Source organism: Enhydra lutris, unplaced genomic scaffold (genome assembly GCF_002288905.1).
Source record: "Enhydra lutris kenyoni isolate GAN:26980312 unplaced genomic scaffold, ASM228890v2 scaffoldscaffold111, whole genome shotgun sequence".
Taxonomy (NCBI): domain Eukaryota; kingdom Metazoa; phylum Chordata; class Mammalia; order Carnivora; family Mustelidae; genus Enhydra; species Enhydra lutris.
Window position 1 is genome coordinate 1,066,451 of NW_019154195.1, and position 13,402 is coordinate 1,079,852.

The window sequence follows — 13,402 nt, forward strand, 5'->3', positions numbered from 1 at the left end:
GGGGGGGGGGGGAAGCAGGCTCCTAAGCAGGGAGCCTGATGTGGGGCTCAGTCCCAGGACCCTGGGATCATGACCTGAGCCGAAGGCAGAGGCTTTAACCCACTGAGCCACCCAGGCGCCCCGACAAGCACGGTTCTTAAGTTCACGTTAGTTCACATTCTGGTCAAGAGTCGGAATGTGATAGTAAATACCAACCACGAGAGACTCTTAGATCCAGGAGACAAACTGAGGGGGGGGGGGGGGGGGGGGGGGGGGGAGGGGGTAATCGGGGGATGGGCATCAAGGACCGCACCGGATGCGATGAGCACTGGGTGTTCTATGCAGCTGATGAATCACTGACCCCTACTTCCGAAACTAATGATACACTCCATGTTAATTAATCGAATTTAACTAAAATAAAATTTAAAAAAAGTAAGCAGAAGTACAAAGTAATAATGTAAAATTGTGGAATTGTTGTCTGTGGCATGTTCTCCAGGTCAGGTCTCCTGTGGAATATGACGGTGTCTCCCTTTTCAGAAGAAGAAAAGGCCCAGGATCCCTAGGAGGTCCCAGAACTGGGAAAAGACCTAGGAGGCACCAACAGCCCACTCTGCACTCCAGGCCACTCTGAAGCGCTCACCGTGTCTTTGCAGAGCAATGTCCTAAGAACCACAGGGGAAGAGACTCTGAAAACCATCTTGTTTTTCCAGGTGGGCGTTGGGGCTTGGGCCACTGTCACCCTCTTCTTCCGTAACTTCTCTCCAGTCTTGCATGGACGCAGGCAGAGGCCTTCCCACACGATTCTCACCCACATGGCTGTGGCCAGTCTCTTGGTTTTCTCTCTGCCAGGATTCCCTACAAGTTGGTGGCTGCAGTTCTGCGGAAGCGCCTGTCTGGTCTCGCGTGTAAATTTGTATATCATACACACAGCGTGGCTCGCAGCCCCACAACGGGCTCCACCTGCATCCTGAACACCTATCTGTTCTTCACACTCATCCCCGGGAGGGTAGTGTGCACGACGCCCAGAGGACAAGCCCCCAAGGTCACTGGTCGTGGCCGTGGCATCTACTGGATGTTCAGTGTCTTTATGAATAGCTGTGTTCCCATGAAAGTCACGGGTGCGCACCACGGGGAAACAGGGCCGACACTCAAGGGAAGGGGTCCCGCTCATCCTCAAGTCCCTGTGCACGCTCGGCCATCCTGTCGCTTGTCTCTGACGCCATGTGTATCGGCCTCCTGGTCTGTCCCTGCACAGGCACCCAGAGAGTGCGGTGGATTCATGCCCCCGACAGCACCCACAAATGTCCCCGGACACCAGAGCTGCCCTGCCTTCCTGTTGCCGGTGGACACCTTTGTCAGCTTTTACGAGCTGAGTACCATTTTTTTTTTTAAATTTTATTTTTTCAGTGTTCCAAGATTGTTTATGCACCACACCCAGTGGTCCGTGCAATCCGTGCCCTCATTGTTGTTGTTTTTTTAATGTCACTGCCTTTTTAGCTTTCCTTCTGTGGTTGATAAGGACCTCTAGTCTAGTATTTTGGCGGTTTCCCCACTTTTAGCCCCCTCCTGCTGATCCTTCCCAGCCCTGGGGCTCCTAGGCCCCGCCCTTGAGCTGTTAGAAATCACCTGTAACTGTGTGGAAGAAAGTCAGCTCTGCTAACCACTGTGCTCGCTGTACCAGGGACCATCTCCTCGGCACCGGCGTTTTATACAACCTGCATGGTGATCCTAGAGGGTAAATCTGATACCGGGGCTGCCCCTGGGGGACTTCAAAGTCAACTCTCAAATGATGACCTTGAAACAGACATACAAAAACTGTTCAGGAAATCTGTCTTCCCCCTTGACCAGAGCAGCAGCTGAGACGCGGCTCCTTTCTTCGGCAATATTCAAAGTGTTTCTGCAAATTTTATCTCGGCTTGGGCGCACTGAAGACCTGGCACTTGGCACGGAATCCAGCACTGACACGGGTAAATACTCCCCAGGGAGGACGGACGCTTCGTTTCACCGATGCAGGTAAGAAACCTGGCAGATGCAGAGGTGTTTTCTGCCTACCTTGTTACTGCATTTCATTCCTATTTCTCTAATGTGCGGTAGAATGACACGGAAAATCACTGTTGCCCAGTGGTTTGATTTGCCTTTATACCTTGTGGGTTTTCTTTACATGGTTGACCCTCTGTGAAGTTCATCGATTGGGTAACTGAAGTGCTATCAAGGAGGGCTGGCAGCTGCCATCTGTAAACTTGCCACTCGGATTTTCTAGTCTGTCACTGAAATACAGAAACTGGGGCAAGGAGCCCGATGTGGTACTCGATCCCAGGACCCTGTGATCATGACCTGAGCCAAAGGCAGACGTTTCACTGACTGAGACACCTGGGCGCCCCTGAAATTTGTATTTTAATGAGCAAATGCTGAACAGTGTTCTTTGAAGTCGCAAGTGTTCAAACTGAAATAAAACATTGTGGGTGAAGAACAGCGTTACAGAATTAGCCCTGAAAGTAGGGGGGAGTCAACAGTAAACAAAAGATAGCAAGGAGCAGTTTCTTGGTGAAAAGACGGTTGGAAACTCATGCGGAGTGTATGGTCGTGCCAGGGGTGGGGGGCACTGTGGGCGTGCAGAGACTCTGGTGGGTGGCGGGCGCTGGCCGTCTGAGTTCCCTTGTGGGCACGTTCTGTCTCCTGCATGGCTTTGCCCTCAGCCCCGGGTGCAGGCCCGGGAATGCGTGACCCGCGCAAGTGACCCGAATCAAGAGGGGAGTCTGGTCACACCCCAAGAGGTGCAGAATGGGGACTGGGAAGGGAAATTATCGTCTTGTTTGGGGTCGTGTGGGGATTAGGGATACCTGCATTTGGGCTGGGAAAGATGCTTTCGAAATGGGGTATTTTCCGACTAAAAAGAGCTCGGGCCGTAAATGGCAGGAAGCATGGAATTTAACGTCTAGGAAGACCAGCGTCCTGCCCCGGGGGGATGGTCACTCTTTGGAAAAGGTGAGGAAACACCGAGGAGCAGGCCGCCCTGGAAATCCCGCACCGGGAGTGCTCCGGGGCGCTTTCCTGCGGGGGCTGGAGGCTGGCCCCACGCACGGAGGCGGGAAGGGACCCCGGAGGAGGCGGCCACCCCGGGCGGGTCGGTGGGAACTTGAACGGCGAAGGCAGCTTCCGTCCGAGGCCGGTCTCCGGCCGCCGCCGGGTGCGCGGACCCCGCCTCTGCCCTCCGGACCTTCCGGTGTGCGACGAGCTGCGACCCGGGCTCGGGCACGGGTCCCCTGCGGGTCCGCGCAGCGTCGGTCACCGTCCCAAGTCCGTGCGCTCGGGGCGGCCCCGGGAGGGGGAAGGGCGAGCCCTCGCGCGTCCCAAGGTCGGGAGAGAGGAGGGGCCGACGGGCACCGGGTGCGGCCGCGGGGAGCGCGGCGGTCACAGCTCTCGGGAGAGCTCGGGAGGCTGAGCGAGGGCGCGGGGAGGGGGCGGGAGGGGAGGTGACGCGGGCTCCCTGCTGAGCGCGGAGCCCGCCGTGGGGCAGGGGCGGCGGTTCGACCCCGCGGCCGGAAGGAGGTCGGGACCTGAGCTGAGTGAGCCGCCCCGGCGCCCCCGGGGTCACGTCTTCCGCTCTTTTTAAAGGTTTTATTAGTTTGTTTGAGGAGAGCAGGGGTGCGTTGTGGAGGGAGTGAGAAGCCGACTCCTCCCTCGGCAGGGCGCCCGCGGACCCCGGGCCGCGACCCACCGAGACGCCCCCCCGCCGGAGATTCCGTCCACTCGAGAGGCCGCAGGCGCGGGAGCGGCCCGGGGTCACGTGGCCATCGCGCTCCCCGCGACTCCCTGTGCGCCTTCCGTGTCCCCTCGACGCCGGACCCCAGCTGCGATTCCGAGCTGGTCCCCGGGGCTGGGGGGCGCGGCCGGCTCCCCCCCCCCCCCCCCCCCCGCCCCCCCCCCCCCCCCCGGGAACCGCCCGCTGCTGCCCCGCCACACCCCTCCCCGCCTCCGCCAGAACCGCCCGCGGCTGACCCGCCGCACCTGCGGACGATGAGGCGATTTGCTCCCGGGACGAAACTGGCTCCTCCCCGAGCGGCCCACGCGCTCCCCGCGGAGGGTCAGCGCGACCCGGGGAGGTCGGGCCGGGAGCCCCGTCCCTGCAACCGCGGCTCGTCGGGCCGGCGCTTCCCCGCACGCAGCTCCGGAGCGGGGACCGCAGGGCGGGGGCTTCCTCCTGCTCGGGGCGAACCCGGGGGCAGGAACGGGCGTGCGCTCGTGCACCTGCGCGGACGGGGCGGGACGCGCGCCCCCGCCTCCCTCCGAGCCCCGCGTCTCGGCCCGGCTGGGCGGACGCGGGCGTGAGGCCGCAGCGAGGGGCTGCCGCAGGGGCCACAGGAGGCCGTGCGGGGCGGGAGGCTCAGGCAGATGTTGGGGGTAAGGAAGCCTCCGTGGGGCTCACGCGGCCCAGTAAAACCCAGCGCCCCGGAGGGCAGGGCATCTGCGGGTCCCTCTAATCCGGACGGACCAGCGCCAGCCTGCTGGGTCCCTGCCTGCGGCTGCTGGGGGTGACGCGGGGCCGCAGGACGCGGGGTTCGCTCCCGGCGTCAGCCCTGTGGCGGGGGAGTCCACCCGCGGGTCAGGAGGCGACCCCTCGCCCAGCTCCGGGGAGGGGAGGAGCGGACCGGGGCGGAGGACAAACAGGGGTGTGGGGACGAGGATGGCGGGCAGGTGTGTGAGCAGGTGCGGGCAGGCGGGAGCCTGAGCAGGTGCGGGACGCGCGGCGGTGGGAGGAGGGCTTCCCGGCGGAGGGGGCGAAGCTGCGTCGGGTGCGGGAGCGGAAACAGGCCTCGGGCTCCTTCTGGGAAGTGACTTCGGCCGCCGCCGGAGGAGACCCAGCGAGGCCGGGAGAGCAGTGCGAAGTGCCGGCGGCTGCGGGACCCCAACGTCCCCCTCGGGTCCTGCCCGCGGCTCGGGGTCGCGTCCACGCTTTTTCTCGTTTTTCCGGTTTCCGTTTTACTATTTCTGCTTTGAATTTGCGATTTCCGTCCCTCCGAGTACTTTGGGCTTAGTTCGCTCTTTTTTTTATTTCCTCGAGGTACAGAGTGAGGTGGTTTTACACCCAACGTGGCGCTCGAACTTAAAGCCCAAGACCGAGCGCCGTGCGCCCGCCGACGGAGCCACCGGCCGCGACATCTTTGCTTCTTCCCAAGGTAGGCGTTTGTGGCTGCGCAGGTTCCTCCCGGACCGTTTTCGCTGGATCCGTGGTTTACCGTGTTGCGTTCCCGCTTGCGCTGGTCTCAGACTATTCCCTGGTTTCCCTTTGATTTCTTTCTGCCCCGGGGGTGCTCGCGACTGTGTTGCTGAGTCTGCCCGCGTTGCGGATTTCCTGCTGTGACACGTTTCACGACATTGTGGTCAGAAAAGCTGCTCGGTATGAGGTCAGGCCTTGTAGATCTGTTAGACGTGTTCGGGGACCCAACCTGTGATGCTTCCTGGTGGGTACTGTGTGCGGCGAAGCCGGTGGACCCGCCGCTGGTGGGCAGGTGGTCGGACGTCTGTGGGGCAAGGCGGCCAGCCGCGCACTTTGGGGCAGTGCTTCCTTCCTGATTCTGTCTCCTGATTGTCCCGCGTTGAAAGCGGGGCTGTGGCTCCTACTGTAAATAAGTAGAAAAGGGCCCTTCCGTCTTTGTTTAACTTGGTGCAGCAAGTGGAGAGAGAAAATGTTAGTAAGATGAACCCTGCTTCGTGTCAAGTCACACAAAACGGTGTGAGTGTTGGGCTGTAGAGAGGCTGTTGTTCCCATTTCAGTGTGGGTGTTCTACCCTTGTATCCCTGGTATGGCAGGTAACCCAAGAAGGAAACAGCGCCTACCACAAAAATAACTCCTCCCACCGCTTAGTGGGAAATTGTGCTCAGTAACTGACATGAAATCCACCTTGTGCGTCCACGGGAGGCTTACCGGTGGTGTTCCATATTAATGCAAACCTTCCTTCCAGTGAGCAAACAGGTGCACAGGGCTGACGCTCCCCAGGTGGGACCGAGCTCCTAAGTGGGTCATTGTAACACAGTAGGAGCTTTCAGACGCGGAGGACGGAAGCCTCGTAACCTCGTCCGCTCAAGGATGAAGCCTCTGACCCAAGGTTCCACTGTCCTTCCCGTATCACAGACCCGGGAACAGGTTCTTGGAGCTCCAGGGTGTGTCCTAATGTCCCAGCACCATTAGTTATCACCGAGGACCGGGGAATAAGAAATAAGACCCATACTGGGTGAGTCCAGCTGATGGTCACAAGCTACTCACTACGTGTTTCCTGTCTTGTCCACAGAACAGTCCCCTAACACGGACCCAGTTTTCCCAAAAAGCAAGAAAGTTAGTAACTCAGAGATGTTTTTCTCGGTATCATTTACTTTTCCTTTCTGACAGTGGTTTCTCAATCCTACAGTAACAATTAGGATTATTGCCTTTGGAAGACTTCGTGTCTCTTATCAGAACAAGTCTGTCTTTCTCTTGGATGTCACAAAACCTTCGTTTTCACTCATAAGTGCTCAGACCAGCCTTTACTCTAACGCATCCCCCAAATGGGCTGTGGTCATTTTTGAGCTCAGGTACCCAGCTTAGTTGGTTCTGGATTTTATAAATGAGAATCAAAGAGTCAGACAAAATGTAGGAACTCAAAATCTCAAAGAGATGTAAAGCCATCTGCAATGATTTAATGATAGGAGGGTTTAACGAGCATTATTGAGGCATAATTGACTAATGAAACTGTGTATAGTGAAAGTGTACAACTTGGGTTTTTTTTTTAAATTTTGGTCAACATACAGTGTGACATTGGTTTCGGGAGTAGAATTCAGTGATCACTCACCTACGACACCCAGGGCTCATCACCAGAAGGGCCCTCTTTGATACCCATCAGGATTGGCTGCTTTGAGTAGTGATTACCTTTCCGTGTGGACTGAGGTGAGTGGGAGACCACTTTGATTAAAGCTCTCTAGAAACTTCTCACCATGCTACAATTTGTGGAATTATTAATAACTAGAATTCTTCAGCCAGTGGGGATATTTTCTGTACTGAATAGAATATCTGAAGACATTGTAGGGAGAAGTTGTGTATCCAAATGGCTACTGATTTTTTGGAAAGCACTTTGTGTACTGTCGCTCTAAACATACAATACTGAGTCCGCAAATGCAGAAATATTAGAGGCAAGGTAGTAGATCAGAGGTATTGCAATAATTGAAGCAAACTGACTTAAAAATAGCGATCAGTGCTGTGAGAGATAATGGGTTAATCAAGGATAATTATCCGGCAGAAATGAGTAGATGGTGACACCATTTACAAGACAGATTGCATATGGAGGATCAGGTTTGGGGACGTAGTATCGGTCCCGCAGAAGGAGGGTAATGCAAGGTGGATTCAGTTCAGGTATAATGAGTCGGAAACGCCTGTGGGATGTAAGGAGGTAAAGTGTATGCAGTTAAATGTATAGGACGAGAACTTGCAGCCAGAGGTAGGGGTTTGGAAATCAGCCTTCCCCTGTGACATAACAACAGGATATCCACTTCCAGTATATATACGTGCTAATAATAAATAGAAATGTTCATAATTCAAAGAAAAGAAGTTGAATATGTATTCTCTTGCGATTTTACTTACTTATTTATTTTTAAGATTTTATTTATTTCTTTGGCAGACAGAGACCACGTAGGCAGAGAGGCAGACAGAAAGAGGGGGAAGCAGGCTCCCCACCAAGCAGAGAGCCTGATGCAGGGCTCAATCCCAGGACCCTGAGACCATGACCTGAGCCGAAGGCAGAGGCTTTAACCCACTGAGCCACCCAGGCGCCCTTCTCTTGCAATTTTAGTCAATCTTAAATTTGTGTATTTTTGCATTTCCATTAACTTTATTAATGCATCATAACGGCAGACAGGACGGCCATGAATCGTAAAGCTGGTTCACTGTTTTCTCGTTGTCTCCTCCCACATACTCACTCACGAAGCACGTGTTTATCTCATACGCATATGCGTCAGCCGCATTTTGGACGGAGAAAGGCATGCTTCTGAGTTCACGGACTCTGTATTCCGATGGGGAGTCAGAACATGAAAGGAAATAGAAATACAAAGAAATAATATGAGATCGGTGTCCGTGACATGTTCTCCAGGTCGAGCCTCCTGTGGAATAGGACTGTGTCTCCCTTTCAGAAGAAAGGCCCAGAATCCCTTTATGAGGTCCTAGAACGAACACGAGTCCTCCTGAGGCCTGGACAGCCTCCCCTTCCCTCCAGGCCGCTCTGACTCGCTCCCGCTCCCCGTGCCTTATCAGAACAAAGCCCTGAGAACCACAGGGGAAGAGGCTCTGAAAACCGTCTTTTGTTAACGATTGGGGTCGGGTCTTTTGCCAGTGTCCTCCTGTCCCAGAACGTCCCTCCAGTCCTGCATGGACACGAGCAGAGGCTCTTCAACACAATTCTCGCCCCCACGGCTGTCGCCAGTCTCTAGGTTCTCTCCGCTGAGATTCCACTCGCAATGGCGGCTCTGGTCTTTGAGCAACCCCTGCCCACTCTTGGGTGTGCACTTGTCCCTAATAGCCATCAAGTGACTTGCAGCCTTGTGCTCCGCCGGTGTCCTGAGCACCTTTCCGTGGGTCCTTCTCCTCCCCAGGACAGCGGGGAGGATGCTCAGAGGAGGAGCCCCCAAGGTCACTGGTCCTTCCTGTCCATCTGCTGTCTCTCCAGGGTCTTCATTAGGATCCATGTTCCTGCGAAAGCTACTGGTCTTCAGGACACGTACAGCCACACCCAAGGCAAATGGGTTTGCTCATCTGTCGGTCGTAATACAGGTCTTGTCTTCTTGGTCCATCTCTGAGGCCATGTTTGTTGGCCTCGTGGTCTGACCCAGCGGCTCCGCGGTGCTGTTCCTGCACTGGCACCCCCAGACAGTGGGGTGTATTCACGCCCCCAGTGGTTACCGCGGGATCCCCTGGAGACCAGAGCCGCCCCCAGTGTCCCGATGCTGGTGACCACATGTGTTGTTCCATTCTCGCTTTTCCTGTCCTCACTCTAATAGGCTCTTCTCTGTGGGTGACACATACTTCTCGTGTCTGGTTTCATGTTTTCCTGTTATTTGTCCCTTACTGCTGCTCCTCGGGGATTCTCCAGCTCCTAATTTCTGCTGTTCAATGTTGAAAATGACCATTAAGAACCTTAATTTATAGAAGTCAGCTTCAACAATAGCCATGATTATACTGTTCAGTAATCATTCACCGAATACCAATATATAAATTTTATTTTATTTTTTCAGTGTTCCAAGATTCATTGTTTATGCACCACACCCAGTACTCCATACAATCTGTGCCCTCCACAATACCCATCACTCCCTCCCCTCCAAAACCCTCAGTTTGTTTCTTAGAGTCCACAGTCTCTCATGGTTCATCTCCCGCTCCGATTCCTCCCAATCACTTCTCCTCTCCTTCACCCAATGTCCTCCGTGTTATTCCTTATGCTCCACAAGTAAGTGAAACCATATGATAATTGACTCTCTCTGCTTGACTTATTTCACTCAGCATAATCCCCTCCAGTCCTGTCCATGTTGATACAAAAGTTGGGTATTTGTCCTTTCTGATGGAGGCATAATACCCTATTGTATATATGGACCACATTTTCTTATCCATTTGTCTGTTGAAGGGCATCTTGGCTCTTTCCACAGTTTGGCAACCGTGGCCATTGCTGCTATGAACACTGGGGTACAGACGGCCCTTCTTTTCACTACATCTGTATCTTTGGGGTAAATACCCAGTAGTGCAATTGCAGGATCATAGGGTCCAGAGTTCCCCTTTCTCCACAGCCTGTCCAACATTTGTTGTTTACTGTCTTATGGAAATTTTTAAAATTTAAATTCAATTAGCCAACATAAAGTACACCATTAGTTTCAGAGGTAGTGGTCAGTAATTTATCAGTTGTGTATAACACCGGCGCTCATCAAACTGCACGCTCTCCTTAATGTCCGTCACCCAGTTACGCCATCCCCCACCCCCCCTCCAGCAACCCTCAGTTTGTGTCCTCTAGTTCTCTCATGGTTTTCCCTCCTTCCCCTATGATCCTCTGCCCTGTTCCCTATATTCCACATGTGAGTGAAACCATATAATTGTGTTTCTCTGACTTCTTTCACTCAGCCCAGTATCCTCCAGCTCCCTCCATGTTGATGCAAATGTTGAGTATTCATCCTTTCTGATGCTTACTCTGATGGCTGAGTAGTATTCCATTGTATATGAACCACATCTTCTTTATCCATTCATCTGTTGAAGGGCATCTTGACTCCTTCCATAGTTTGGCTATTATGGACATTGCTGCTATGAACATTGGAGTACAGATGGCCCTTCTTTGGAAATGTGTCTTGAAAGAACTTGCTGTGGCCAGTGTCGAAGAGGTTACTGCCTATGTTCTCCTCTAGGATTTTGATAGACTCCTGCCTCACACTGAGATATTTTATCATTTCAATGCATTCTTCTACACGTGAATGCAATTCATTCTTCTACACATAGCTGTCCAATTTTCCCAGCACCATTTATTGAAGAGACTGTCTTTTCCCACTGTATATTTTTTCCTGCTTTGTCGAAGATTAGTTGACCATAGAGTTGAGGGTCCATATCTGGGCTCTCTATTCTGTTCCACTGGTGTATGTGTCTGTTTTTGTGCCAGTGCCATGCTGTTTTGGTGATCACAGCTTTGTAGTAAAGCTTGAAATCAGGCAATGTGATGCCTCCAGCTTTGTTTTTCTTTTTCAACATTTCCTTAGCAATTCGGGGTCTCTTCTGATTCCATACAAATTTTAGGATTGTTTGTTCCAGCTCTGAAAAATGCCGGTGGAATTTTGATCAGGATGACATTGAAAGTATAGATTGCTCTAGGCAGTATAGACATTTTAACAATGTTTATTCTTCCAATCCATGAGCAGGGGATGCTTTTCCATCTTTCTGTGTCTTCTTCAATTTCTTTCATGAGTGTTCTGTAGTTCTTCGAGTACAGATCCTTTACCTCTTTGATTAGGTTTATTCCCAGGTATCTTATGGTTCTTGGTGCTATAGTAAATGGAATCAATTATCTAATTTCCCTTTCTCTGTTTTCATTGTTAGTGAATAAGAAAGCAACTGATTTATGTACATAGACTTTGTATCCTGCCACATTACTGAATTGCTGTATGAGTTCTAGTAGTTTGGGGGTGGAGTCTTTTGGGTTTTCCACATAAAGTATCATGTCATCTGCAAAGAGAGAGAGTTTGACTTCTTCATTGCCAATTTGAATACCTTTTATTTCTTTTTGCTGTCTGATTACTGTTATTAGGACTTCCAGTACTGTGTTGAGTAACAGTGGCACGAGTGGGCATCCTTGTCGTGTTCCTGATCTCAAAGGGAAGGCACTCAGTTTTTTCCTATTGAGAATGATATTCCCTGTGGGTTTTTCATAGGTAGATTTTATGAAGTTGAGGAATGTTCCCTCTATTCATATACTTTGAAGCGTTTTAATCAGGAACAGATGCTGGATTTTGTCAAATGCTTTTTCTGTATCAATTGAGAGGACTATGTGGTTCTTCTCTCTTCTCTTACTGATTTGTTCTATCACATTGATTGATTTGCGAATGTTGAACCATCCTTGCAACCCAGGGATAAATCCCACCTGGTCATGGTGGATAATCTTCTTAATGTACTGTTGGATTCTATTAGCTAGCATCTTGTTGAGAATCTTGGCATCCGTATTCATCAGGGATATTGATCTGAAATTCTCCTTTTTGATGGGGTCTTTGCCTGGTTTGGGGATCAGGGCAATGCTGGCTTCATAGAATGAGACTGGAAGTTTTCCTTCTGTTTCTGTTTTTTGAAACAGCTTCAGGAGAGTAAGTATTATTCCTTCTTTGAATGTTTGGTAGAATTCCCCAGGAATCCGTCAGATCCTGGGCTCTTGTTTTAGGGGAGGTTTTTTTTTTTTTTTAGTTTAGTTTCATTTAATTGTGTAATTATAATTATTTAATTATATATGTCCTGTTTTCTTTTTTTTATAAAATTTTAAATTAACATATAATGTATTATTATCCCCAGGGATACAGGTCTGTGAATCGTCAGGCTTACACACTTCAACAGCACTCACCCATAGCACATACCCTCCCCAATGTCCATAACGCAACCACCCTCTCCCTACCACCCTACCCCCAGAAACCCTCAGTTTGTTTTGTGAGATTAAGAGTCTCTTATAGTTTGTTTCCCTCCTGATCCCATCTTGTTTCATTTTTTTCCTTCCCTACCTCCCAGACCCACCATTGTGCCTCTCAAATTGTTTTTTGGGAGGTTTTTGATCACTGCTTCAATCTCCTTACTAGATACTGGTCTATTCAGGTTGTCAATTTATTCCTGATTCAATCTTGGCAGTTATTGGGTTTCCAGGAATGTATTCATTTCTTCTAGGTCGCTTAACTTATTGGCATATAACTGTTGATAATAATTTCTGATGATTGTTTACATTTCCTTGGTGTTAGTCTTGATCTCTCTCCTTTCATTCATAATTTTATTAATTTGGGTCTTCTCTCTTTTCTTTTGGATTATTTTGGCCAATGGTATATCGATCTTATTGATTCTTTCAAAGAACCAGCTTCTAGTTTCATTGATGTGTCCTGCTGTATCTCTAGTTTCTATCTCATTGATCTCTAATCTTGATTATTTCCCTTCTCATGCATGGGCTTGTCTTAATTTACTGTTGATTTTCCATTTCTTTAAGATGTAAAGAGAGCTGGTGTATCTGGATTTTTCCATTTTTTTAAAGATTTTATTTATTTGATAGAGATCACAAGTAGGCAGAGAGGCAGGCAGAGAGAGAGGGGGAAGCAGGCTCCCTGCTGAGCAGAGAGCCCCATGTGGGGCTTGATCCCAGGACTCTGGGATCATGACCTGAGCTGATAGCAGAGGCTTAACCCATTGAGCCACCCAGGCGCCCCTGGATTTTTCATTTTTTTTTTTTTTGAGTGCGGCTTGGATGGGTATGTATTTCCCCCTTAGGACCACCTTTGCCATATCCCGTAGGTTTTGGACCAATGTGTCTTCATTCTCATTCATTTCCATGAATTGTTTAAGTTCTTTGATTTCCTGGTTGATTAAACATTCTTAAGCAGAGTGGTCTTTAGCTTCCAGGTGTTTGAATTCCTTCCAAACTTTTTCTTGTGGTTGAGCTCCAGTTTCATAACATTGTGGTCTGAGAATATGCAGGGAATAATCTCAATCTTTTGGTATCAGTTAAGCCCTCATTTGTGACCCAGTATATGATCCATTCTGGAGAGAGTTCCATATGCGCTCGAGAAGAATGAGTATTCTGTTGTTTTAGGTGGAATGTTCTGTATGTATCTATGAGGTCCATCAGGTCCAATGTGTTGTTCAAAGCTCTTGTTCCTTTATTGATTTTCTGCTTGGATTATCTATTACTGAGAG

The 13,402-nt window shown here is 50.8% G+C and overlaps 1 pseudogene; it reads left to right on the forward strand.

Moving 5' to 3' along the window:
* LOC111139600 overlaps positions 1-1,590 on the forward strand; it is a 5,486-nt pseudogene extending 3,896 nt beyond the window's left edge.
* The last annotated feature ends 11,812 nt before the right edge of the window (positions 1,591-13,402 follow it).